This window comes from Lissotriton vulgaris, chromosome 3_2 (assembly GCF_964263255.1).
Source record: "Lissotriton vulgaris chromosome 3_2, aLisVul1.2, whole genome shotgun sequence".
Lineage (NCBI taxonomy): Eukaryota > Metazoa > Chordata > Amphibia > Caudata > Salamandridae > Lissotriton > Lissotriton vulgaris.
The window spans coordinates 20229918-20252603 of record NC_141690.1 but is presented as its reverse complement, the minus strand read 5'-3'; positions in this window follow the sequence as shown (position 1 = coordinate 20252603).

The following is a 22686-nucleotide window of genomic DNA, read 5'->3' as shown; positions in this document are numbered from 1 at the left end:
TTTGTCTCTCGATAAACTTCCACCGGAATTGAGTTCTCTTCCTGCATCTTTGTGGGCAACAGGTCCAAATGACGTGGGCCTGCTTGACATCTCCCCTTATGTTGTGCACGTGAAATCTAACGTACGATTGCCTCGTATTCCCCAGTATCGTATCTCCCTTGATGGTGAACGTGCATTGTTGGCGATCATCTATGATTTGATCGAGAAAGATGTTATTGAAGAGACTCGGGGAAACGTGTGCAACAGTCCCGTACTGCCTATTTTGAAACGTACCGATCCTTCTAAACCACCCGTTTATCGTTTTGTTATCGATTTGCGGGAAGTCAATAAAATTGTGATTCCTCAGTTCCCTGTTGTGCCTGACATCACGGCGCTACTGACTCTGATTCCAGCTTCTGCATCTTGGTTTTCAGTAATCGATCTGAAGAATGCGTTCTTCAGTATTCCGATTGCTGAAGAAAGCAGAGACCTTTTCGGTTTCTCTCTCGGTGGTCGCAGCTTCCGCTTTAAACGTGCTCCTCAGGGCTACTGTGAGAGTCCATCGATTTACAGTCAAGCCTTGAAGGGTCAACTAGATGCGTTTGTGTTGCCGGCTGGTGCGGCTTTGATCCAATATGTCGACGACTTATTGGTGGCTGCAGATACTCAGGACATTTGCAAAATTGCCACTATATCATTGTTGCAGCATCTCTGTGACTTACATCACAAGGTGTCTCCTTCTAAACTTCATTATTGTTGTCAAGAAGTAACCTATCTAGGTCACTTATTGTCAGAGGAGGGAAGAAGGTTGACCCCAGAGAGAATTGCAGCCATTGCGCGCATATCTGTGCCAACAACCCAAAGAGATGTGCGTGCCTTTCTAGGTATCACGTCGTACTGCAGGCAGTGGATTCCGAATTTTTCATTGTTAGCGAAACCGTTGGTGTCTCTTACGTGCAAGGATGTCTCGACTCCTTTACCATGGACGGAAGAATGCCAGAAAAGTTTTTCTGAACTGCGTGACGCATTGTGTTCGGCTCCTGTGTTAGGTACTCCTGACTATAGCAAGCCGTTTACACTATACGTTTACGAGAGGGAAGGTTGTGCGTTGAGTGTTTTAACGCAACCTTTTGGTGATAAGCAACGTCCATGCGCATATTTTTCTTCGACCTTGGACCCGGTAGCTAGAGCATTGCCGAGTTGTTTGAGAGCAACAGCGGCAGCCGCAGTCTCCATCCGACAATCAGCAGGATTGGTCATGGATAATATGCTTACGGTGATGGTTCCGCATGCAGTTGACACTCTTTTGAATCGTACGAAAACTCAGCACTTGACGAGTGCGAGGTTGTCAGGGTACGAGTTGACGTTGTTGGCAAGTCATATTCAGATAAAACGATGTAACGTCCTGAACCCGGCGACTTTGTTGCCAATTAGTACAGAGTCAGATGAAATAGCAGCCCATGACTGCTATTTGAGGACTGAGGAGGAAACAAAAGATCGAGTGAACCTTAAAAACACCCCTTTGGAAGATCCCGATGGGACCTTGTATGTGGATGGTTCGTGTTTTAAATTGCCGAATGATGATGTGACGACTGCGTATGCTGTTGTAACTTTGAATACTGTCGTGGAAACCGCAAGATTGAATCAGAACTCTGCCCAGGCTGCAGAGCTGATCGCTCTAACTAGAGCGTGTGTGTTGGCGAAAGGGAAACGAGTGAATGTGTTTACCGACAGCCAATATGCCTTTGGCGTCGCTCACAGCTTTGGACGATTGTGGAGAGAGAGAGGTTTATGACGTCGCATGGTACGAAAATTCAGCATGGACAACTTGTAAATGACCTTTTGGATGCACTTACGTTACCTAAGCAAGTGGCGATTGTTAAATGTAGTGCGCACCGTAAGGTGACGGATGATGTTGGTCGTGGTAATGCATTCGCGGATGAGATTGCTAAGGAGACTGCCCGGAACCTTAGCACTAGAATGTATGTGACGAGTTCGGTTAGGTGGCCTACAGAGACTAGTATGTGTGAGGACACTATTGAGAGCGTGAAAGCAATTCAGAATGAGGCCACTGAGACTGAAAAGACGAAGTGGAAAGAGAATACGGGAAAGTTGGATGCGAACGGTTGCTGGGTCGATTTGTCAGAGCACAAGAGGTGGATGTTACCAGATGCATATGTGCTGGCTGTTGTGACAATGGCACACGGGTTAGCACATATTAGTGCGAAAGGTATTTGTAAGTTGTTGTCTCCTGTGTGGAAGAATGATGGTATTACGAAGTGTGCTGAGAGATTGGTGAAGAATTGCATGATATGTATGTTATACAATCCTGGAAAGGGGACCCCCACTCCTCCTGGCCATTTTGCTCCCCCTTCATATCCCTTTGAGGTAATTCAGCTAGACTTCATCCATATGGAGAGATGCAATAATCTGAAATACGTTTTAGTTGTGGTTTGCGCATTCTCCCGGTGGATTGAAGCCTACCCTCTTAAAGACAATACTGCCCTGTCTACTGCAAAAATCCTGCTGAAGGAGTACTTTCCTCGCTATGGAATGCCCAGAATTGTGTGGTCTGATAACGGAAGTGAGTTTATAGGGAGTGTGATGAAGAGTGTGTGTAAAGGCCTTGGAATTAATCAAAAATTCCATAGCGCCAATCATCCCCAGTCAGCAGGTTTGGTTGAAGGGTATAATGGCACCCTTAAACTTAAACTGGCTAAGATTCAGGCTACGACTGGTCTTTCGTGGCCTGACGCTTTGCCCCTTGCCTTGTTGTCAACAAGGACGACAGTACACTCCCGAGTAGGGCTCAGTCCCTATGAAATAGTGTTCGGCTGTCCTGCGAATGTTTGGGGGGTCCCTAGACCGGGTGTATTTTCTAATCTTGAGTATCCAATGCTGATTGATTATCTTTATGATCTGACTGCTAAACTGAGGTTAATTCACCAACAGGTTTACGAAGCACTGCCGACGCAGACGGAGGGTCCAGGCCACCAGCTCCAACCCGGGGACTGGGTGGTCACCCGCAACTTTGCCCAGGAAAAAGAACTTGGAACCCCGATTCATTGGACCCTACCAGGTCCTCCTTGCCACGAGAACTGCCGTCCGTTTGGAAGGGCGGAAAAATTGGGTGCATGCCACCCATACCAAGAAGGTTCCTATACCTTTACCGGCAGACTCGTGGGTGAGGAAGGGCATTGCTTCATCTGAAACCGAAGGACCACAGACTTTTGTACCCTTTAGCGACGCACAGCCTGTCGGAGAATCCTCAGTGCAGCAGAAAGACATTGTTGAGCGTTTGTCATCACAAGACTCAAGATTAGAACAATTAACTGATCGGCAGAACTCTGTTCTTTCATCAGATTCTTTGTTCGACGAACAGACATGTCCTGGGAAAACTCGATACTTTTTGCGATCTAACACCAGAGACAAATAAATATCCGTTCGGTCCCTTGACAACTGCATTTTCCCATTTGCCACGATCAGTTCAAAACACCCGTATTATTGTGAATTATTTTTGTAAAAAATTGAGCTTCGTTCCATTTATGTGCTTTTACTTTTACAGCTAAGAGACTGCTTGTATATACATTGTGAATAAAGATACCTTGCATCCAGGTGTACCGTAGGGCCGCGCGTGTACTTCCTTCTGGTTAGTAGGTCTTGGCGCTAGGCTAAAGACCGTCGGTTCCTAGGAACTCCTAGGGATTGACTACTGCTACACAGAACGAAGTGCGTCAAGAAACGTTGCGGACGGTAGTAGGGGATGGCGTTTTCGAAGCTGATGGACTTGGAAGAAGCTCAGGCGCAAAGATTCAAACTGCAACAAATTATTCGTACCAAATGTTTTATGTTCCAAATGTTCTTATTGTTTTTGACCCTTTCCTTGCTATTGGCGGGTGGGGTGTATTACATGATGTCGTACTTCGTGCCTTCTGCCATATCTACTCCTACTTCTGAACCTAAATCTACCTCCACTGCATCCCCTCATTCTTTTCATATCTTACCCGAACACGAACAGGCTAGACGTGTGGAATTCAGAAATAATTCCTTTATTCAGCTCCTTCATCAGCATCAGTTAGTGGTGAATACTACAAATTGTTGGGTGTGTGGGTTAATGCCGCATACCACGGATAAGGGAGTTCCATATCTGGTCCTACCTTATAGTTCCCAGGGTTCAGCTCGAGCATTCCAGACAATGTTTCGAAGTGCACTAGATTCCTCCCCCAGTCGAGAGCCACGTTATCCCTACCCTGGTCCTGGCTCGTATCATAAGCCTTTGTCTATAGCGATAGAAGATTTGGATAAAGATATCTATGAGCCATCGCTCATCCCAGAGGAAGAGGTACAAGCCTATAGGGTCCTGAGTAAGGTCGAGTATAGTGCGCTCACGAGTGAAAAACAGCTTAGAAGCTCGCATTCCGATATGGGTCGTACCCCACATTGGTAATCTCTGTCTAATGGGTCGTGGCCGAAGATCGAAAGCTCGTCTTGGAGAGAGTGCTTGCTCCGAGAATTATATCCTGCCGATGGTCTCGTCCCCTGTGTTTCTGGCTGCCAAGGGTACATACTTTGTCTGCCATGATTGTGCGTATACATGGTTGCCCTCCGACTTTGTGGGCTCATGTTTTATCGCAAATCTGTTGCCTCCGACGTTCACTGTAGATGCAGATTATCACAAAACTAGAATTGTGAGAGGCGTGATTAGCGAAGAGGACACTGCCGGTCAAGAGGCAGGAGACTTTTTCAAGGGTTTCCTTCCGTTTTGGGGACCTATGGTTAATAGTAGGAACCTGAGACAGTTGACTCGTGTGGTGGAATCAACAGCTAATATCACTGCCAGTGCCCTTGGTAATATCACCACAGAACTTCAGGCGGAAAGGCTTATGACGTTACAAAACCGTATGGTTTTAGACGTGGTCTTAGCAGATCGAGGTGGGGTATGTAAGGTGATCCATTCGAGCTGCTGTATTTTCATTCCAGATAATGCTCCGACTGTCTATCAAGCCATCTCAAGGTTGCATAAGATCTCTGAGTCCATACACGTGGACGTAGGGGATTGGACGCTGCTTGGGTGGTTTTGGGGCCTGATGTCGACGTGGGGTTGGAAGATTCTGATGATCGTCGGAGTTGTTGTAGTGTTCCTGTTCACGTGTTGCCTTTGTGTGCAGTGTGGTCCTGCCTTATGTGGCCTCTGTGCTACAACGTGTATAAGACAGCCGCCTGTTACCAAAGGAGCTCAGTTGGACAGAGCTATGTTGCAGCAACATCTAGATGGTCTGATGAATATTGAGTATGATTCCGGCTAGTGCTTGCCTACATGAGGGCAAAAGGAGCGTCTGAGGTTCTGTGACAATTGTAAGTGATGTTTTCGACTCGCACGGATATGGTCGAGTCTGGTATCTACGAACCGCAAATGACGAGTTTAATGGGTGTGCGCAGTTTCGCTGTGCTAACCTAAACTGTTTGTTTGTTTCGTGGGTTTCTATCTGTACCCACGGGTTCCATCTTAGATACGGCATCCATTTTGTCTCTTGCCCTCAAGTAGCCAGCGAACGGACGCTGTCCGCTTCGCGACCCTGGGATTCCCAAGACTCTTGCGGAAGACACATTTCTTTTGAAAGTGTCTTTATGACAAAGGGGATGATGTTGTAAGGCAGATGGCCCCACTTGAGGCTCATCTTGCCGTACCGGTCTGTTGTCCCAGCCGTGCATCTCATTAGGCACGTCTCTTTGATGCCTGTAGCTCGTGTTTCCCGATACCACCCCTTTTACACCCTTTCTGATCTCCCCACTGTTTCTGCCTCCCTCTGCACCTGTCCTTGTTCCTTCTTCGATCTGTTTATTGCCGATTGGAATGTACTAATGGTGGGAAGATGGGTTTTTACAGTTGGGAACCACGAATGTTTCTGTACTTATGTTCCGGACCTTGAGTGCATCAAAGCGACCCCTCTCGGGGATAATTATGGGAACCAAGTTGTAAACCTTTGTGTACCATGTTAATCGAAACGTGTATAAAAAGGAGCGGTCCACAGTAGCAACTTGAAGCAGATCCCGAAAACATACCCGTTGTGTACTTCTCGTGAATTCTGTGTTCCCTGCAGTAAATAAACCTCGAATCTTTGACGCCGAAGGAAGTGTCCCGTGTCTCTGTCATTTGTACGCCGGAACAGGTTACCCACGAAGGTTTCGGGTGTTGTCCCCTGGCACCGCTGGGTCCTAAATAACCCAGTCCTTCAGGACCTCTCAGCCTGGTGAAGGATGGTTGGGAGAAGTCTCCCAGGAAACCCCCCCAGGATGTGGTGAGCTACATGCTGGCCTTCAGGAGCCAAATGGCGAAGTTGTGGAAGCAAGCTTCTGACAACTTGGAGGCCAGCCAGGCAGTCACGAAGGAGTGGTATGACCACAATGCTCACCAGGTGGAATTGGAGCCTGGACAGAAAGTGTGGGTGATGGAGCCTGGAGAGCTTAGCGCCCTCCAGGATCGCTGGACAGGCCCCTTTGAGGTGTTGGAAAAGAAGGGTAAGGCCACATACCTGGTGGACCTTAAGACCCCTCGACAGCCCCTACGGGTGCTGCATGCCAACCGCCTCAAGCCCCACCATGAGAGGCCCGAAGTCATGTTGTTGATGGTGACTGACGGGGAAGAGGAAGCGGAAGGCGAACCTCTCCCCGATCTCTTTTCGTCTCAAGAGAAGGATGGGTCAGTGGAGGGAGTGATTCTCTCTCCTACTCTAACTCCTGAGCAACGGGAGGACTGCCGCCAGATCCTGGAGCAGTACTCTTCGTTGTTCTCCCTTGTCCCGGGAAGGACCTACCTGTGTACCCATGACGTGGACACAGGAGACAGCCCACCAGTGAAGTCAAAGACCTACCGGCTGTCTGACAAGGTGAAGGCTAGCATCCATGGAGAGGTTGCCAAGATGCTAGAGCTGGGAGTAATTGAACCTTCCAACAGCCCTTGGTCCAGTCCGGTGGTGCTCGTGCCAAAAGCCGCACCACCAGGCACCACACCTGAACTGAGGTTTTGTGTGGATTACCGAGGACTGAATTCAGTGACAAGGACTGATGCTCATCCGATCCCTAGGGCGGATGAATTGATTGACCGGCTAGGAGCTGCCCAATATCTGAGTACCTTTGACCTCACTTCAGGGTACTGGCAGATCTCCTTGACAGATGGAGCAAGGGAAAGGTCAGCCTTCTCCATGCCTGAGGGACACTACCAGTTCTGTGTGATGCCCTTTGGGCTCAAGAACGCCCCTGCCACATTTCAGCGGCTGGTGAACCAGGTCCTCTCTGGAATGGAGAGTTTCTCTGCTGCTTACTTGGATGACATTGCTGTCTTCAGTAGCAGTTGGGAGGACCATCTGCAGCATTTGCAGGCCGTTCTCCAGGCCCTGAGACAAGCTGGATTGACCATCAAAGCCAGCAAATGCCAGATTGGGCAGGGGTCGGTTGTGTACCTTGGACACTTGGTGGGTAGGGGGACTGTGCAGCCCCTGCAGGCAAAGATTGAGGCAATCATGGCCTGGGAACCCCCCAAGACACAGACTGAGGTCCGAGCTTTCCTGGGCCTCACAGGCTACTACCGTCGCTTTGTGAAGGGGTATGGCACTATTGTAGCGCCCCTCACAGAGCTCACCTCCAAGAAACAACCTCGACGGGTAGTTTGGACGGGAGCTTGTCAGCAAGCTTTCGAGAAGTTGAAACAGGCAATGTGTGCGGCACCGGTCCTGAAGGCCCCAGACTTCTCCAAGGAGTTCATTGTCCAAACAGATGCATCAGAACATGGCATTGGGCAGTGTTATCGCAACTAAATGAAGAGGGCCTGGATCAACCTGTAGTCTTCTTATCCAGGAGACTGCTTCCCCGGGAACAGAAGTGGAGTGCCATTGAGAGGGAAGCTTTTGCGGTGGTGTGGGCTCTGAAGAAGCTGCGGCCATACCTCTTTGGCTTGCACTTCCTGGTTCAGACTGACCACCGACCCCTTCGTTGGCTGATGCAAATGAAGGGGGAAAATCCCAAGTTGTTGAGGTGGTCCATCTCCCTACAGGGAATAGACTTCTGGGTGGAACATCGGCCTGGAGTGGACCACGCCAATGCAGACGGTCTCTCCAGGTATTTCCGCCTTAGTGATGAGGACTCCCAAGGGGTTGGGTAGTTCTCCCCACTTTCAGCTGGGGGGGACGCGTGTTAGACCTGTCTGGCTTTTTGACGTAGTCCCTCCTCATTATTATTTCTTTTGTCCCCTTTTTGCCCCTCATACCCTTAATAATTTTTGTCTACTGACTTTTTGTAGGTGTTGGCCAGGGGGATAGGTGTTCTTTCTCCCCCTCATAATCTTTTACCTCAGGCCCAGAGGCCTGTTCTGACAGGAAAGTTGGCACCACCTAAAATGGTGGCCACCAACTGCCCTAACTGTCACACACAGAACTTGGCCATAGCCTAGCATAGGGCATTCTAGAACCTTCTGGTCCATTCTGGACCACTGAAGGGCAGCCTATATAAGGCGGAATGCGAGGAAGCCATTTTGTGCTGACCAGAGAGTGGAGGAGTGAGGCAGTGGTGAGAGGAGGAGGACGCACTGGGAGCAGTTAGTTTGTCCTTGTGACAGACAGCCACTACAGGGAGACGTTCCCCCTTCAACCCCTGACCAATCCCTCCCAACCATCTTCTTCTGTTGAGGAAATCAATCTACTTGTGAAGGAAGTCCCTTCTAAATTTGAGCCCCAGTGAACCCTGTCAGGACGCTCTTATTAGAAGACTTCCCTAATTTCCCCTTGCCAGCGCTTCACATACCAGCGTTGAAGAGCAGCTGTGAGCCCCGTGTTGTGGCCGGAGTTCCCTTGACGCGCTGTGGTGAAGACGCGTGTCTGTGGAGCCATATCGACCTGGTGAGCGAGTGCGCCGCTCTGGAGTGTATTTCCGGTGGAGCCAGGTGAGGGGAGAGACTGCGCAGAGGAGCGGAGACAGCGCGGCGCCAGGCGGGAATACTAATCCCTCGCGCCCGCGCTGTTCAGCTCTGCATTGCGGGAGGCGGATCTGAGGCGGCGAGGCCTGCGGGAGGCGTGTCTGCGGGAAGAGGAGTGTCTCGGAGGCGAGCCGCCTCCGTATTCCGGCGGCCTGAGTGACATCGCGGGAGGCGTCTAAACGACGCGCAAGCCCAGTGGGAGGCCGGCGAAGTGGTCTCGAAGGAAGAGAACCGGCGGAAGGCGGAGCAGCCTCTCGCCAACGGAGCCAGCGAGAAGTGCATCGCTCTGTCAATTTACGAGGCCCCTCGCCCAGCGCTGTGAAAAGGAAGCGCGCCGGGGCTGAGGAAATCTGACCAGCCCCCCCCCCACGCTCTGTTAGTGAGAAGTGCATCGCTCTGTCCATTTACGAGGCCCCTCGCCCAGCGCTGTGAAAAGGAAGCGCGCCTGGGCTGAGGAAACCTGATAAGCCCCCCCCCACGCCAGCACCAGGCAAGTAGCTGGTTGGGGAAGTGTAGCAGGATCGCCAGAGGCCGGCTGACAGCTAGAAGCCGGAGGACTGTGGTAGAACTACCACGGAGACAGTAAGGAGAGTGGGGGTGAGGAAGTAAGGTGCTGTGCCCTCTTGGGGATTGTTACTATGCACAGGATCTAGTGTTTAGAAGGTGTTAGACAACCAAATCATCTTCTCTCTTAAGTGGAAAGTACTTGGGCATTGCATCAGAAAGCCTTATTGGTCATTGGGGCAGGGCAAAGTGGCCCAGTCAATAATTCTAGTAATATTGGTGAAAATGATGTCTGCTTCCTTTACAGAGGGGGTCAAGTGAAGAAGCTAATCAACAGTGGTTATAAGGAGGAGTTTACTAACGTGGTGTTGTGGTACTCTTATTGGGGTGAGGGAAGCTTTAAGCTCCTCAAGCAGCACACAGGTGGTTTCATACAGCTTGTGTGATTTCTACCCTTCTCATTGCGTGTGCGCCCTTGATGTGATTAAAGGGTTAGAGTCCTACTTCATAACCTCACCTAATTAAATGTTAGAATCTGAGTAAAGGTGCTAGTGATGTGAAACTGATGGTTTGAGTTAGCATTTCTGCAGGGACTGTATCAATTGGTGACTATAATGTATTGAGCTATCATCCCTGGAAGTGGGGATGCTAATTTGAAGACTACTAAATATATAGTACTGGAAATACTGTTTGCTAAATTGTGATAAGAATTCAAGAGTATAGTAATTGCTTTCCAGACAAATTGTAATGCTTAAATTGTAAGATTTTGAAAACAAAGAGAATATTATTTTTATAAAGCAATACTTATTTTTCCACATTTTTGGTGTAGTGTTTTCTTTTTGAGTGCTATTGCGTGGTTTTACTTTTGGGTGGTCTGCAACCTTTACACTGTGCCTCTGAATGCTAGTCTTGCCCTAGGCCAGGCTACCCCAGTTCCAACAACCACCTTCCGAAAACAGGTCCCAAACCATGCTAATGCCTTTAACTCTCCAGTTATGTACAATCCAATCCCAATATACACTCGGAAAAAAGGATGTAGCTGTCAGTGGGGTATAGCAAGATATTTTTTCTAGCACATACATCTTCTTAATAACTTTCCAAACTTTATAGGCAGCAATAAGTATCTTAAATCTTGTAAGTTTATAATAGCTTCAATCTAGATTCACAAACAAGGAGTTTTTTACTTCAGTGCCTAGCAACATATGATATATAGAAGGAGACTCCGCAATGTCTATAGGCCCTGCCCCTGTAAGCAATATATTCATATGCTGTAACTTACTTGCGTAGTAATAAAGATTGAAATCAGGTACAGCCCACCCACCAACAGCTCTGGGTAGAACCATATAACGCATTGCCCTACGCGCTTTCCCATGAGCCCACATAAATCTCATACACAAGGACTGTAATTGTACGAGATTAACTCGCGATATCTTCAAAGGTACACATCTAAAAAATACAGTATTTTTGGAAGGATCATCATCTTTAACACATTGCATCTCCCTACTAGCGAAAGATGCAGGCATTCACAATTATCCAATTGCCTTCGAACCCCCATCATCAACTTCCCCCAGTTGGACTCAACCAGCGCCGAGGTCCTTATCCGAACTCCCAAATAAGTAATCACTTGTGACACCCTTTGATCCGTGTAAGAGCCAACCTTCAGACATAGAATCTGAGTTTTAGCTGTGTCTAGACTGTAGCCCGATACAGCCCCCAACTTGATTGCAAGTTGTTCTATCTCCTGCATTGCCACTGCTGGTTTAGATGATACAACGGCCACATCATCCGCGTAAGCAAAAACACTGTATTGTTGCTGCAGTATGATTACTGGTTGTATCCGCTGGCTGTATTCAATAATTTTTCGGATCGATATATAATGAAAATAATAATTCGAGTCCCATGGTCTCTGTCCTGGCCACAGGTTGACGATATAACGTTTGTACAGCTGTAATGTACTGTTTACCAAAACCACGACACAGCATCACATCCCATAGAAAGCACCATGAGACTCGATCAAAAGCCTTCTCTGCATCTAGTAAAATAAGGCTGAGTGCATCCCCGGTAGCATTAGCATAATCTAATAACGTTATTACCCGATTCACATGATTTGTCGTTCCACGATTAGGGATAAATCTGTGCTGTCGGATTGACACCAGTAGAGTAATGACTGCCACTAACCTAGTGGCCAAAATCTTTGAGTAGATTTTAACATCCGTATTCAACAGGGATATAGGGCGAAATGATGCCGGGAGATCTGCAGGTTTATCTTTTTTTCTGAACACAACTATGCTGGCTTCATCCCAGGATTTAGGAGAAGCACCGCTCTGTGCCCTTCTAAATGTGACTAACATGTCCTCCTTTAAAACACCCAAAAAAGATTTATATAGTTCCAACGGCAATTTATCTGGGCCGGTGGTCTTACCGGCTGCTAAACCATTTATAGCCTGCTCCAACTCAGACATCGTAATGGGGACATCTAAACTTGCTGCTTCCTCCTCCCCAAGACCCTGTTCACAGTATCGATGTAGAAGTGTTTCCGCTTTTTGACTATCATAGTGTTCTACAGCGTATAGTGTATCATAAAAATTCTTAAAAACCTCCAATATGCCAGTCTCATTCTCAATGCAACAACAGCTAGAATCCAAGATAGTATTAACTCTTACTGCCGCTTCTTTTACTCTGAGTTTTTGGGCTAGGCACCTGCCACTTACCTCCCCATATTCATAGTTCAACTGTCTCCTAATAACATATTTTTTCGCAGCCTCCTGGCTCCAGTAGAGATTTATTCTTGCCTTGGAGCGAGCCACTTCAGTTGCCAATTTACCAATATCTGCTCCAGCGTGTATACCCTGCATGAGCATCTCTTCAGACCCTGATATAGCTCCTGTAGCGTTAACCCCAACTTTTTTTGATTATACATCCCAAAACCGAGGGTTTCCCATCTAAAAGCGGCCTTGAAAGCATCCCAAACATAGCCGGTATCAGTACTCCCACGATTAATACAAAAAAAGCAGCAATCCATTCCTTCATGTATGTAAGACATTTTTTATCCAAGAGCAGTTTCCGGTCAAAGGAAAACCCCCTAGGCTTAGTGACTACATCAATGCCAGAGATGGTTAACACAACCGGGCCATGATCAGACGTCACCTTCGGGTGGACCTGAATTAAAGCACCATTCAACAAACACTGCGAGACAAAGAAATAATCCAGTCTCACTAACTTTTGGTGAGGGCGGGAGAAGAAGGTATATCCAGCTTCAGTACCCCTGAGTAGGGCCCAAGCATCTACCAACCCATGTGAAGAAATCAATGATTGGAGTTCTTTAAACACCCTTGGTTTCCTGCCTTTATACCTAGAGTTTTTATTACACAATATATTTGGTGCCAAATGTATATTTAAGTCCCCACATAAAATCACAGGTGTAGGTCATGCTGCTAGTTCAACATTACGAAATTCTAAAATTGCTGCTTTGTCTAAATTCGAGCCATACATTGAACACAGCATAAATTTCATTGCCCCTGCAAGACACTCCACTATTGCCCATCTCCTAAGTCAATCCATCAAGATCCTGCCTGTGTTTCCTATATGTTGTTTTACCAAAATTGCAACACCCCTAGCTGTAGGCCTGTTTGGTACATGCCACTAGATCATAGCCCAGCTCAGCTAACAATTTCCGCTTGGCCCATACTATGTGGGTCTCCTGGAGGCACATGACGTCACAGGGGAGCATCTGAAGCTCCTGTGCTACCCGCTGTCTTTTATCAAGAGAATTCAAACCCCTGACATTCAGTGTACCTACTCTGATACCCTTAACCGCCATCAAATTCTGCTATACCACCATAACCGAGCCGCGTGCTCCCAATAAACAAAACTTTTAAAAAATATAGGAAACTGTACTCATGTATTGATTTTATTTTTTTTCCTCTACCCCCGCCACCTCCCCCCAAAAGCACCCCCTCCATCCTCCCCCCCAAAACAACACCCAAACCAGGGCTTACGGAACATGTCCTCTGCGATGGAGAGTGATTGCGTGCTGCTCCCCCCGCCCGGCTCCCACCTAACCGACACCCTACCTTACAACATCTCTTCCAGTGCATTATAATTTCTCTCCCTCTATCATCTTTAGGAACTAAATACTTATAGCTGAGCATGAGAACAGTACATTATATATTTTTTTTTTCTTCCACAAAACAACCGCATATTACATGCATATACGCTTCCAGCTCAACCTAATCTAATAATAGTGGTTCTTAGGATGTAGAAAACCAAACAAACAAGAAAAAAGAAAGAAGAGAGAAAAAAATAAGGATGAGGAAGAACACAGAGATCAGCACTGAGAGAGAACAAAACATCTGAAATGTTACATCGTGCGATAAGCAGGTACAGTACTTTAGTACTTTACACGCTACCCACAGTCTTCAAAAAGTCTTGTGCCAAAATCTCTGAAGTAAAGTAGCAAGTTTGTTCTTTATATATCACTTTTAATTTTTCTGGATTAAGGAGGAATGCCAGACGACCTTTAGTTTGGAAGGATGAAATCAGCTGCCTCAATTGCCACCTTTGTTGCACTGTAGAAGGACAGAAATCAGGACGTACAAAATATTTGCACCCCTTACCAGCTCGCCACCTATCTGGCTGAGCCAGGTCATAGATTGCCTCCTGAACAAATAGTTATTTAAGCAGATTAGAATTGCCCTGGGATGTGCATTCATGTCTCCTCCGAGGTCACCTTTTCTCCTACGTTGCACAAACGGAAATCTGTGCGCCCTGATGATCTTGGTCTCCCAATTCCAATCTTTTAAGTCAGGAAAAGCCTCCTTGAACAGTTCGATAATGAACTTTCTTGTATCCTGCCCTTCTTTAGACTTCGCAATGCCCAGGACACGTAGATTATTCCGTCTTATTCCGTTCTCCAAATCTGTTAACTTCCACTCGACATCCGCCTTGGTCTTTTGGAGCATTTCAATAGCCGACTTTTGTTTAACTAAAGAGTCCTCAGCACCAGAAATGCGCTCCTCTGCCTCCATTACTCGAGTAGTTATGTCTGCTCAGGATTTAGCAATATGTCTTACTGTGTTTTGTAATTTTCGCACAGCTCCATGTGTGCGCAAACCTTCAGCCTTTGTCTCAGCCCGGTGGGCCATGATACTCTTGTAGATTGGGTTTAGAGTGACTGCAGCATCATCAACGTCATCCATCCTATTTGCAGGGTGTACTCCTTCCGGACCTAAGTCTACCGCTACTGTAGTTTCCCATCTAGGCTGATCAATAGGCTCGGTCAATGCATGGGGGAGGCGTTCACCAAGATCCGCTGGTTTTCTCACAGTTTCTTGATACAAGGATTGTTCTAGTTCATCCTCTTCATCCTGTCCGTCCCCCCAGTCCCCCACTGTACTCAAGTTATCATTATCATTATCATTTTCAGAAACTGCCGATAAGTCGGACATAGAGTAGAATTTACCCTCTGAACCCGCATATTCAGCGTCATTTCCTTTATCCAGTGAGGAACTAACACCATCTAAGGTTGAACTACCAAGTAGTGCTTTGCTCTGGATCAATGGATTACTAACAGGTAGCGTGTCTATATTGGTTTCTATATCTGATTCATAACTTGGCGCATTAACCATATCAGCCGCTGTAGCTAGTATTATATTATCCATGACAGCATTTGTATGTATAGAATCCTGATTAGCCACGCCCAGATCTTCGAGTGCTTTAGCTTTTGGCGCAGGTCGTTTATTAAAAATTGCGGGTACTGTACGGTTTTTGTTGCGAGTATCCTGCTGTGCATCCTGCTGTGGATGTCTATTCTCCAGCACCACAATACCGGGATCCACCAGCTCGCCTGTCATAGGAGTATTACCAGCTCGCTCTCGTTGCAGACGAATATTGGGTGTCGGAGAGGCTACTTCTGTGACCGTATTTCCATCATTTCCACCGTGTATTACACCAGCATCTCCACCCTCGGCTATAGCTGCTCCAGTCGATACTCCACTTGCAGCTGTCGCCGAACCTGCCAAACCTGTCGGACCTGCCACAACACCCCCGCGGGTTTTCACACCTCTCCCTTTCGGCGCCATAGCACTGCACACAGTCCACCCGCTGAAGCCTACCGCTCTATCAGGCTCAGCTGTTCTGGCGTTCTCCCTCCACAGGCTCCGCTTATTCCTTGAACCTGCCACGCCGTATTCCGCCACACTCCAGCGTACTCCGCCTCAGGTGTTCTCTAGGATGCCGCGGCCACACAGACCCGCCGCTCCTTTGCAACGCTGTATTCCGCACTCCGCGCTGTATTTTGTCGATAGGGTCCCCCAGCTCAGAGATGGATCCTACACCGAGCCAGAGTCCTGCCCTCGCAGCCTGAATGCCAGTAGAGTCAGAACAGGTAAGGAGCCACGGGGAGCAATACACTGACCACTCACATGGCCACTGTAGCCATCTTGCCCCTCCTACCTATATTTTAAATGTAGTGACTTTTGTCTTTCTAAGTTTCTTTGGAAGAACAAGAAAGCTACGATTTCCTTATCTTCTCTTCACAAGGCAAAGTCCAATGGAGGTGTGAATTTTCCTGACTTTTTTCTATATCATAAGTCATTTTCTCTTTGTCAGGCCTCGAAATGGCTCCTTTCTGAACCTTCCCCCTTCACTCCTCTTTGGTTATCCATTGAACAAGCCTTATTATTACCCTTCTCTTTAAAGGAAGTTACAGTTTTTTCTGCCAAAACCCCTTATACCTCTCTTCCCTTGTTTAAACACACTTGTTTCCTTTTGAGCCCTTTGATGCAACCTAATCCCATCTCTAGAGACTCCTTCTTAGAATCTCCAATATGGCATCATTCCCTTATTCTCATTCATAACAGAACCATTTTTGGCAAAGCTTGGAAATTAAAAGGTATAATCTGGGTCAAACACCTTTTTGATGGATTATCTCCATGTTCCTTTCCCTAATTTCAAGCTCTATTCCACTGTCCCCGGTCCTTCTTACAGAAATTCACTACTCTTATGGCAGTCATTCATGATGCCTATCACTCTCTTCCCTCTTCACCTCTTCCTGTTGCTCAAAACTCTCTTCTTAAGACACTTTTCTCCTTACCCAAAGCTTCCCTCATCTACAAATACTTCTCAGCTCCTAATCAGAACGTGCAAAAACCAAATTGGAACTTTCTTGGGAATCTGACCTGGGATGTGAATGGAACATCATCTTCTGGAACAAACTCTGGTCCTGTTCTCTCAAAATTTCTCGTTCTGCTTCTCTTACCCAATCTATGTTGTTCCTTTATCATAAACTCTATCTCACCCCTGCCTCTATAGCTAGATTTTCTCACTCCACTTATTCCAATTGTTGGACCTGTGGTTCTCCTAATGCTGATCTTATACATCTTCTCTTCCTTTGCCCTTCGGTTTCTACCTTTTGGGGGAATGTCTGGTCCTATATTTCTCACCTGTTTAATATATCCATGTCTTATTCCATTCCTCTTCTTTTTTCTGGAAGTCTATCCGATTTCTTAGATCTATTGTCACATAATCATGGTCTCTTCGACCTTATGCTTGCCCTAGCTTTCCAACACATTTCTCTCAACTGGAAAACACTTGCAAACTTCTCTGTCCAACACTGGTGGAATATTCTTTACCATTTTCATCGACTTGATGTTGCTTTTGCCTCCTCCTGTAAGCCAATGGTTAATAGAGATCTTTTTTGGTTACCTCATACTACTTATTTAGACAAACTAGTTTTAGCAGATAAGTCTTGTTTAAATTCTGAAAATGTTAAACCTCCTTGAATGTTTACCTTCTCTGTTCTTCGCTTTTGTACCCTTGATGGCTTATTGTCCTTATTATTTAATTAAGATTGTATTCACATTCCTTTGTAAATATGGGTTATCTCATTATACCAATGTATAAGAATTTTTCCCTTTCTGACCGCCCCTTTTCTCCCCCCTCCCCACTTTCCTTCCTTACTCCTTATAAAATGTAAACAGCTTTCATTTTTATTAATACACTAGCCAATTCCTCTGTTATGTTTCCATTTTAATATGTTTAATCCGTTTTGCTGGTCTTTTGTATTTCTTATTATTTTTTCAAATAAAGCTTCTTAAACATAAAAAAAGAAACATCAGTTGGGCTTTTCTGTTTATGTTTCAACTAGTGCTGGGTAACCCACTTGGGCTAGACATGTGTTTTACAAATGTAATTGAATTGAATTGCACCCACCAGTTTGGATTGGGAATTATGAGAACTGGAGAACTATGTAAAAGATAAGGCAACATAGAGGATTCCAATAGGTAAGCAAATGTTTTCCTAAAATAAACACATTTTTCCCAAGCACCTTTTCCTCCTAAGATTCACCTTGCATGGTGTGATAGCATCACTTCACAGTTTTTACTTTTTGTTGTATTGGTGAAATAAAAATCAAGCATTTTTTCAATATAACCTTGTTATGTGTATATTTACTTGATCTAGAAATAAGAGTGAACACATAGCCCCTAATATCAACAGCATTGGCACCTAGCTCCTGATGCCGTCCACCGACATGAACATCTTCTTCATTGTCACCCAAGTTGTCCTCTCCATCATGTTATTTAGGAAGTAGGCCAGTACACTTCCTGACTTATGAGGACTAAGGGTGGGCTTCACTGGTATCATTCTCTCTAGCGTAGTTACTCGTAATTACTGCAAAATTACTCATAATTATGAGTAATTATCTGTGAAACATAATCTAGCATTTAGTATTATTTTCTTAGTGCAAAATACACCCTCACATTCAAAATATGAAAATAGCACTAAATGCTACACGAATTAAACAGCAGTAGCCAGCATCTACTTGCTCTCATTGTTCCTGTGCTCATGCGATGGAGTTTTTGCCCCATATTACTCTTAATTCCTCAAGCTGGCATAATCATGTAGTTTGTGTAATTTTGCATCATAAGAGTAATGTGTAAATACTGAAATTACTCTGATTACTCAGGAGTAATTACATTTTCTCCCAGGTCTAATAAAGATCCATGTCATGGGGTCTATGCAAGTCCTGGGAATCCGTGCCTTCTCCCCTGCCTCTGGGCTGTGGCATTCCCCTTTGAAGTTGCTCAACATCCTCCTCTTGTACCTGAATTGATGGTCTGCTGTATTATGAGTTAGATTTCATTTAGGTCAAAGTAGCATGCTATGTGTTCATTGTCCTAGGTCAGTCTGCAATTTGAGATTGAGGCCATGAGAGCGCACTCCTTTTATTGGCCATATGGCTAATTAGCGTCAACTTACCTCATATTTTTTTTGCTTTGTGCTTGTGCCTGGTTATTTTATTTATTTTTATTTTTATTTTTTATATTTATATTATTTTTGTGTGTTGTTATGTGCACCCTGTTTGCTGTGTTCTGGCATTGGAATTGAGATTGTAGTGCATTTTTGATGTTTGAAGAAGTCTACCTAACTCTTGCTCTGTACAGAAGGAAGTGATTGCTGGTAATTCCTCGTGTGACACTGTTTACCACTGATCTTATAAAAATCAGTTTTTTTGTTTTCTGCATACAGCTTTATTTGTGGATATTTACAGGTGTTTTTTGCACGCAGAGAATTCGCAGATGAACTTACTGATCAGTACATTCAGGTATTGCTAAAGATGCGATGGAGCTTATAATCGGAAGGGCAAAATGAAACCATGCAGAAATTACATACCACCCTACACAGAATCAGGGTCTAACATTCTCTTTAAACACCTGTTGCAGTGGCATAGTTTCTTGTGTCCTGCTGAAAACTACTAACAGAGTAGTAACTAATAAATGACATCAGGAGTGGGGAGTTTCTGAGGAAACCATTACACCATTGTTCTCTCCACAAAACCTCTAAAGAAAGCGTGACAACTCTGTACAGAATACACACCTTTAAATTAACTCTTTCCAGAGAATCCAATATAGTATAAACACTTTTATTGAAACAATTCATAGTTTGCAACTTTTTATACTTAGCTAAAGTTTGCGCAACTACGTTGCTTAAACTTTGATGGCATAATTACCCACTTCACAGCTGTTGGTGATATTATAGACAGCATTAGCATCAGCTGCTGTCATTTTATCTATTCTTTGCTGTGGTTTGATAGTTGCATTGGGTTTCTACTTTTCCGGTTGAAAAGCATTTTCTGACCAGCACACCACCACATTTGAAATATTGTCTGACTACCACGCCACCACACTTGAAATGTTTTCTGACCACCACACCACCACATTTGAAATGTTTTCTGACCACCACATTTTGAAATGTTCTGACCATCACACTCGAAATTAAACATAACAGATTGCATCAGGTCATTTAATTATTGGCACTGGTGAAGATCAACCGCAAACTCTAGGCCACGCTTCCCCACGCTTCACAATCCATGAGCAGCACACGTTGTTTACATAAAAAGACCACACTGTTGATTATACTGATTTTCCCTTCAGTTTGTAAACACTGCTGCATTCAGTAGACCGGAGGCAGGAATTAGCTGCACTCGTTTCTGCTCCAGTGCATCTGGTACTCTGCCGTGGTTTGGCATTGGCCTTTGCTCAGACTACTTGTCTTTAAGATTACTGTCTGTGTTCTGGATTTGGAATGGGCAAAATGCTTTCATTTTTAAAGCGCAGCTGCACAGGAAATGTGGGGCCTGAATGCGGAATCAGTTCGCTCTGATTGGAATGTGAATCGCAGCATTTGCATCGAAATGTCATGATTTGGTCACTTCATTCCTGGTTAAGAATGAGTATGTGCCGTCCCTCTTTTCACTGTCACCTAAAATATCTCTTCAGACGTCATAGCCACGGCATTTTAAAGTTGGAAAACATGTTACAGCTGTGTTGGCGACTTGTGAGCAAGGTTTCCTCAAAACTCATTGTTTTTTTTTCTGAACTTCCTTTCCTGACAGCTGTCGCTGTAAGAAAATAAACACAGCAATGCACTTTATGGATGATATGATCGGATGGACGGTAGGGAACCGCAATTAAGTCCCTGCTCTGCCAGGGAAAGGGTGAAAAGTTTCTCTACGTGAACGTTCATATAATGAATGCATGGCACAATTTGCTTTGGTCATCCTTCAGTTTAATATGCATTGTGATTTTTGTCACGTACGTCACTGTAGGCAAGTTGGAGGTAGCCCCCATCCACAATGCAATTTGTGGCAAACATTTTGCAATTTATTCAGCGCATCTCATAATACCTTTCTAACCTACTATTATCCAAACCCTTCCTCAGGGCTATTCAATACTCAGAGACGACCGCAAGACGGGCAGAGATGGGGGCTTCGCCATTATATTCAAAGACACTTTCAACTGTCGAACCACGATGAATACACTATCAGATTGTGAGAGTATTGCCTTCTCTCTAGAGTTTTCACCAACGAGCACCTTCTCTGGTCTATTGCTCTATCGTCCCCCGGGAGCCCGAGGGCAATTTCTCCCTAATCTTTCTACCTCAGTTGCTAATCTAGCATTGGGTCCAGCCAACTTAACAGTGCTTGGAGATTTCAATTTCCATCTAGACGACCCCTCCAATCACGTAACCAGTGAGCTACTATTGAGCCTCCTAGCACTCCAACTCAGACAGAAAGGAGTCGCGCCTACACATGTCAAGGGCCATCTTCTTGATCATGTGTTTAGTAACCTGCACAACCTTGTCGTAGGTTTCCCTACTCCACTTCCCTGGACGGATCACTTTCTGATTCCTCCATGTTGGGAGACTTCTGCGCTTCCTCTCCCCCCTAGAGCAGTGCCGATCCTGTAAAGGAAATGGTCTAGGCTCTCCTCCGACCAATGGACCGTAGTTCTTGAAACTACAAGACGACTCAGCGATCCCAATCCCAATTTGGCCTGCGATAATTTTAATACTTGGATCGAAAGCTCCCTTGACCTAGTACTCCCTAAGGAATCCACTCACAAGAATAGCAGACAGAAGACAGCCCCATGGTTCTCCCCTAAATTAAGGGATTTAAAGCAGTCTTGCAGAAGACTAGAAAGAAGATGGAGACATAACTTCTCAGAGGCTAAGAGATTTTTCGTATTGCCAAGTCACTCACCACCTTGTCTCAAAAACCCCTAATAACAGAGGGAACACTAACTCGCTGCAATAATCTGGCAGCATTTTTCCACCCAAAAATCCAAAAGATCTATATGTCCTTCCCCACCACATCAATCGAGCCCATGGGCACCAGAACAAGAGGTCCTCATCCTAATTCCCAATGCTCGTTAGAGCAGTTTCCCCTTCTAGATGTTGACTCACTGGATTTGATCATCTCCAGGGTAACCTCAGGCTCTCCTTCTGACCCTGCCCCCTGCAGCCCCATACCCTAGTCATGAATTCCATCTGCCCAGCATTTCTTGATATTTCGAACTCCTCCTCCGTCACCTCTGGTATGGTACCCCCTGCATGGAAGTGTGCGATGGTCAGGGCACTCTTGTAAAAACCTAACCTGGACCAATCTAATCTGGCCAACTATCACCCACTCTCCCTTCTCCCTTGGCTGAGTAAGCTGATTGAGAAACACATTAATACCACACTTGTTGATTATCTTGAATCCAACAATTTGCTACATCATTCTCAAACAGGCTTTCGTCCTCAGCTTGGGACAGAGACTGCCCTACTAGTAGTAACGGAGGAGGCAAGGAGGTTACTGGACCAGGGAGGTACAGCAGCAATCATTCTCCTGGACCTCAGTGCCGCTTTTGACACTGGCCGAGTAGATGGAACTTCATGCCTTAAGCTCAACGGGGACAAAACTGGGATAATGTTCCTGGGCAACCCCCCCTTTATTCATCTCTGCTCTCCTGTGGCCAGTCTGTCTTGGCCCTGCCTCAGCTCCAAAGGCACAGATCAAGAGCCTTGGCATGTGGCTTGCCAGTTCCCTCAATGTTAACCATCAGGCCATTAAGCTCTCAGCCACCTGTTATAGCCTGATGAGAATGTTGTGGAAAAAAATCCCCCTCCTTCTCTTCCAGGCAAGAAGGATTATGGCACAGGCCCTTACACTCTCCCGCCTTGATTATGGGAATGCCCTATACCTGGGAGCTCCCCAATTCACCATCCATAAACTGCAAATAATTCTGAATTGTGCTGCCCGTCAACTTCTCCGGATTCCTCGGTGGCAATCTGCAAAACCAGCATGGAGGAACCTGCACTGGCTCCCAATTTCGGCCAGGATACAGTTCAAAGCCATGTGCCTGGCTCATTGAGCCATTCGGAAGACTGGCCCAGTCATCACACACTCCCTTATC